This window comes from Limulus polyphemus, unplaced genomic scaffold, assembly GCF_000517525.1.
Source record: "Limulus polyphemus unplaced genomic scaffold, Limulus_polyphemus-2.1.2 Scaffold2615, whole genome shotgun sequence".
In the NCBI taxonomy this organism is placed as follows: domain Eukaryota; kingdom Metazoa; phylum Arthropoda; class Merostomata; order Xiphosura; family Limulidae; genus Limulus; species Limulus polyphemus.
This window is the reverse complement of record NW_013668225.1, coordinates 146490-152941: the sequence shown is the minus strand read 5'-3', so window position 1 is coordinate 152941 and position 6452 is coordinate 146490. Positions and strand designations below refer to the sequence as shown.

The following is a 6452-nucleotide window of genomic DNA, read 5'->3' as shown; positions in this document are numbered from 1 at the left end:
TTTCTGTAGATATAACCTAAAATCCTATTTTCCTTACCACTAGCAACAGCACACTGCTTGGATGGCTATAGAGACTGATCGACTATTACACTAAGATCCCTTTCTTTTATGATACTGTTAAGGTTATTCCCATCCAAATTATACTTATAATTCAAATTATGATAAGCCACATGAATTATCTTGCATTTATTATAATTAAAACCCATTTGCCATTTATTTGCCCAACTCACTAAATGATCTAAATCCTTTTGTAAATCAGCAGCATCCTCTTCACAGCTAGCAACACCGAAGACCTTTATATCATCAACAAATTTAAGTAATTTATTGACCATTCCTTCATCTATGTCACTGATGTAAATCAAAAAGAGTAAGGGTCCTAAGACTGAGCCCTGAGGTACCCCACTTGTGACATTAATCCAGTTTGACTGAGCTCCATCTGCAAAAACCCTCTGCTTTCTTCCATCCAGCCACTCTTCTATCCAATTTGCTAATTTATCCCCTACACCAATAGATATATTTTTTACAAGCCTTTTACGTGGCACCTTGTCAAATGCTTTCTGAAAACCCAGATACACGAAATCTACACACTTACCCTCATCTACAAGAGCAGAAACATTTTCAAAAAATGTTAAAAGATTTGCAAGACAAGATTTTCCCTTAGTGAAACCATGTTGACTATTCAATAACATTCTAAACTTTGTTAAATGACTTTTCAAAGCATCTTTTATCAGAATTTCCAAAAAAAATAAATATATAATTGCATAAGCTAATCATCCTCTTAAAAACTGTAAATGTCTTAACTGGAACCTAATCTGTGTTTTTGAAATCTTAAACTTCTTTTTTCTCACACCCCATTGTCTTCAGGAATCACAGGCCTTTACTGTATTACACAAACCCCTGGATAATATTGTAAATTAAGGTCACCCCTTAACCTTCTTTTTGCAAAAGATAACCTCTCAAACCCTGTTATCATTTATGTAATCCTCCTCAGAATCCTTTCCATTAAATGAACAAAACTCTTTAAATAATAAAACCAAAATGCACACAATATTCCAAGTGATGCCTAATCAGTATTTTATACAAAAAATATAAATTACCTCTTAACTTGTCAATAATTACTAAGCATGTAATATATATATATAGCCTAGAGAATATGAAATATTTTGGGCAGGTATCTGGACATTTAGCCACCAGCTACCCGATATAGTGTAATAAACTATTCATTAAGTTCAGAAGATACTGGAAATTATGGGATACACAACTAATTACAAAATTTTGAAAAAAAAATTACAGACTAAGAATGATGAACTAACAATACTGTAGTAAATGTTTATATGAACATTCAAGGTGAATACTCATATTGTAATTGGTCCTATCTTGTGTTTACCTACAATATTTATCTTCAGAGGAAATAACTTTATCTACAGTCTAGCCATGTCCAATGTTTCTTCAAGTTTCAAAATCTAGTATGCCCTGCAATATATGCAAGTAGCAAAATGTTAGGTATTGTCTTAGCAACAGTCAGTATAGAAAACATGTATGGGCCTGTCATTCACACTGACCTCTGGTGGCTTTAGCATGAAGATTTAGTGATGCAATGATAACCTCTGTTTATTTATTATCATGAGTAATTTAAGATATAAAAAGAGTTTTCTGTAGGACTGCTTTCAAGCAGTTGGAAATTTTGAATCGAAATGCAAATTGTGTAGTCTTAATGAAATATGTTAGCAAAGGGAAAGAAGCTTCTACCAACCAAATGCAACATAACTCAAAACACGAGCATGATCAAGACTACAAGAATATGCAACAAATCTCAAAATTAACTGGATCTAATATTGAAGATCTAGGGTGTTTACCGAACAATAAAATATCTAGGAATGTTACAAAACAAAGAAACTATAGAACATTAATGGTCACGTAACTAAAGAGTTACTCTATCTACTGAAAGAACAGTTGCTGAATATCAGGAGGTTTTGTTCATTTGAAGAAAGAAACACACTCATAAAACAAAACCTTTGTTTTTGAAATACAATTTGTCTCATATATACCACTAGTTCACATACACATTTAACAAATAAGAAAAAATGGAGGCCCCCAAGTGTAACAAAAGAGAATTATATCAGAATGTCAACCCCTATACCTTTCCGGGAAGGAGGGGGGTATAAGTATTTGATTGGTTGTTTGGCATTTATTGGTGCAAACCAACTAGGCTACCTTCACCAAACAACCGATATAAAAAAAGTAAAATATTATAAAAAGTAAAATAAGTCAAGTTAAAAATGAAACAAAGCTCAAAATCAAGTAAAAAAATTAAATATAAGTAAATAGGCCCATGGCCTGCAAAAAACTAAAAACATTATCAAACTGAACAGTGTCATCATGGGGATAAGTGTTTGGTGACAAGCAGTTTGGCAGTTATAAGTAGATGCATAGACTTTTGTGATATATTGATCTAGATAACAATACAAGACTGTGATTGTTTCAGAATTGAATGTCAACGCTACTTATCCAACATCAGATACTTCATCGTGCTCAACAACAGACAACACAAGAGTTTATACATGCTGTTCTCTATATCGAGAGTTTTCCTGGAAATCATAACTGGGAAATTGAGAAAAAATAATTCAACTCCTAATAAAATATAATTTTTCAAATATTGTGAAAACTTTCCATGATGACAGATTGTAAAATGTTTCCTCAACATAACCATTACAACAATGTTTAACATGCAACTTTTTTTTTGTTAAATAATTCTGTGGATCTGCTATGGCCCCCACTGAAACTTTCCTGTGGCCCTAGAAATACCTTTGACTCGGACAAACCACAATATTCATTTATCAAACTATTATTATTTTATTTCACTAAGTGTTAATAATATTTGTTTGTCTATTATATTAAACAAATTTTCTCTTAAAGTGTATGGGTGCTTACAAGTAAAAACTTAATTATCTCTAAATAAGTCTTATGTTGCCATTGGTATCCAACTTCTTAATTTAGCCCCCATTTATTATGCCTCCCACAGCCCAACAGTTTATAGCATACCTTTTTACTACCATCAAGTTACTCTAGATTTGGAAGTTCATGAAAAACCCTTATGGGCAGCTGATATTCAGTTCGGAATGGTCAAAATTCTTGATTACTAATCTTGAAAAATCTGGTCTGGAGTAACTTAAAAGTATTCATTAACCTTACTGGAAAGCAAAGTTAGTTGGGTTTACACAAAAGTATGAGGGACACACACTTTATGTATCTCATTCAAGAAACTTAAATATAACAAAAGGTATTTATTAGCTTGCTCAACCAAAACAAAAGACATTTACTCCTTCTTTGATAGATTGTTTAGGCAGAGTATTCATGATGAAACTTGTGTTTTTATCAGTTGCCATCCGTTCAACTTGGTTTCATCATATTTACTCATGATTTAGTAAAGTGCAACAAACACTAGTAACAGTAAAACAGCAGAGAAAAAATTAACTATTGTAACTTTGACTCTCATGAAGACAGATGTAATAAACACTTTAGTAGAAATAAAAAAATGAATGAACGTGTCCCAGGTTATAGCCCGTATTTTTCATGTACAATGAATTATTACATTTGTTACTGTTAGGACTAACTCTCAGTCTCACACCGAGTCACTGTTACACTCGCTGTAGTGCCAGTATTATATTTACAGTATAATAAAGATAAAATACATTTAAAGCAGAAAATTACCAACTGTTTAGTATCCGTGAAGAAAGTTCGCCGGCCGCGATAAGCTAGATGCTGTATTTGATTCTCCTAAAACCTTGTATAGCTTCTAATACTAATAATTCTAATAGTAATACTGTCAATGTTATGACGATTTAAAATTAGTAGGTCTTGTACACTCTACTGTGACGTCATGCGTTCAAAGAGCAGGCTGGAAATGTAACGTGATGTCTGATTTGCGACAACGATTTATAAATATAATAAAAATTATTCATATAGGTATAAGATAATATGTAAATAGTTTCAGAAATTTACTAACCTATCCTATTTAGCGCATATTTTACACATTTTAGGATGCTTTTAACCACAATCTTGCACTAATGGTATCAATTTTTCAGTCTGTTGTGGTAGATCATACAAATGAGAAACAGGTCGCGTCCTCCGTCTGTCAGATTGGAAGAGCATAGGAAGGCAACCATCCGGGGCGAGATCGACAAGTCTGGCATAGCAGAACATGTATAGTCTGATGGAGAACACAGGCCATCATGGGACGAAGTCATTATCATCGCTAAGGAGCCACATTGGAAAAATAAGGAAGATCAAGGAAGCGACACACTTAGCATTGAATACCAATCCCAACAATAAGCCAAGTGTAGACATAAGCGCGATATGGCTCCCAGTACTATGAAAAAATTGGGACAAAAATACTAGAGATAAAAAAAAAACTGAGGTACTTTCAAAACATCAGAAAAGTGTACACCTGACAGCCAAGTGATCAGAGTGTCCGTGTTCAGGATCACAGGTTCGAATCCTGGGAATTCCACAAAAAGGTTTTTGGCTGTGAGGCATAAAAAAATGTCTGATATAACACCTAACGACGGCCGGAGAACTTACTGGTCACATCAAACATGCTCACTCTTTCAGCCGTGGGGGCGTTATAATGCGTTATAATATTCCTATTCGTTGGTAAAACAAACAAACAATTACACGCACATTTCGTAACTAAACATCAACGTTTATGAAACAGTCGTTAAGTCTAATGATTCGTTTGATGATGACGTAGCATGTACGGTTAGTTTCGGTTCTCTTAATCCTTACATACACACCTATATAGATACATGGAATTGGAAGTCAATCCTGTCATCTCCGTTTTATTCTGTACTGTCACGGGTATCTCAGTGATTAATTTCTCTGATTAGAAGTTTCCAAGAACGCAACGAATGAAGAGAGATTTCAGGTTTGAACGTTTCTTTTTATTAGTGTTAAAAGTCTCATTGCCACTACCAGAGGTAAAGTCACAAGACAATTTATTAGTGTTTGTTTTGTTTGAAGCACAAAGCTACACAATGGGATATGTGTGCTCTGCCCACCACGGGTATCGAAACCTGGTTTCTAGCCTTGTAAGTCCGCAGACATACCGCTGTGCCACTGGGGGGGGGGCTTTTATTAGTGTTAAAGCACTACTGCCACTGCCATAGGTAAAGTCACAAGATTTGAAAAATACTACTTCAACTGTCAAAGGATATACGATAGAAAACCAGTTGGAAAATTATCACAGATTTAAATTAGCTAGAAGGATACTTTTTAAAAATATTTTCAGTGGGAAAACGTAATAGAGTTGACAGTACTTACGAAGCACTCATAGGCGTAGGGGCTTGATTTTGACTTTAAAATTGACCTTAAAATCATGTACTATAAGGTTTAAAGTCGCTTGAAAAAAAATAGTTCTAATCACTTCCATGCGGAACCATACGGCGCTAAAGGGTTAAAAAGGTGCAAGTGAAAATGTCACGTATTGGTAATATATTTTCTGAAAAGGGCATGATCAATTTGAAAATATAAAATTTATAGATATGTACGGAGCTTTAACCGAAAAACTATTGGGGCCAGTATTTGGGGCAATTGCCCCCTTAACTCCCCGCCTCTTACGCATATGCGAAGCAGTAAAATAAGATTATCCCCCAAATACATAAGGTACTAAAATTCACAAAGAGTGTCACTCAAAATATATATATTTTTAATAAACTTCCGTGTTTCCTACGTGTTTCATTAGTGGTAGTGCATGTCTGTGAGGTATAATGAAGGACAGACTTACCTGCAATGGTTAGAACAGTTGTCTTTTGTTGGACTATCGGGAGAAGTGAAGTAGATTATTAGAAAGGACAATGGTCAAACTTTTCTTTTTCTGCTCTCTTCATGGACTTCCAGGGAAGCTTTGACAGTGTCATAATACTTTTAATGCACTGATGTCCTCTGCTGTCCTTGTGAAGTTTCGACTCGTCATCTTTCCAAAATAGTTCATTCGTGGAGCTAACCGTTTCCCATTCAAAGACTAACAATATATATATAATTCTTTTATATTGCTGGAGAGATATTAGAAGCAGTGTATGAGTTTCCAAGTATGCTGAAGAGATATTAGAAGCAGAAAATGAATCTCCAAGTATGCTGGAGAGATATTAGAACAGTGAATGAGTCTCTAAGTATGTTGGAGAGGTAGGAGAACCAGTGAATGAGTCTCCAAGTATGCTGGACAGATATTAGAAGCAGTGAATGAATCTCCAAGTATGCTGGAGATATATTAGAAGCAGTGAATGGGTCTCCAAGTATGCTGGAGAGGTAGGAGAACCGGTGAATGAGTCTCCAAGTATGCTGGAGAAGTAGGAGAACCAGTGAATGAGTCTCCAAGTATGCTGGAGAGGTAGGAGAACCAGTGAATGAGTCTCAAAGTATGCTGGAGAGGTAGGAGAACCAGTGAATGAGTCTAC

General features: G+C 34.8%; 1 protein-coding gene across 1 annotated transcript in view; it reads right to left on the bottom strand.

The window, feature by feature from the left end:
* LOC106467437 (zinc finger protein 782-like) overlaps window positions 1-3613 on the bottom strand; it is a 6618-nt gene extending 3005 nt beyond the window's left edge. Inside the window, exons 1-2 of the mRNA XM_013927788.2 lie at window positions 3602-3613; window positions 933-935 (exon numbers count right to left, since the gene is read on the bottom strand). The gene's annotated coding sequence lies outside the window, so the exon portion shown is untranslated. The remainder of the gene's footprint in view (window positions 1-932; window positions 936-3601) is intronic.
* Between the last annotated feature and the right edge of the window lie 2839 nt (window positions 3614-6452).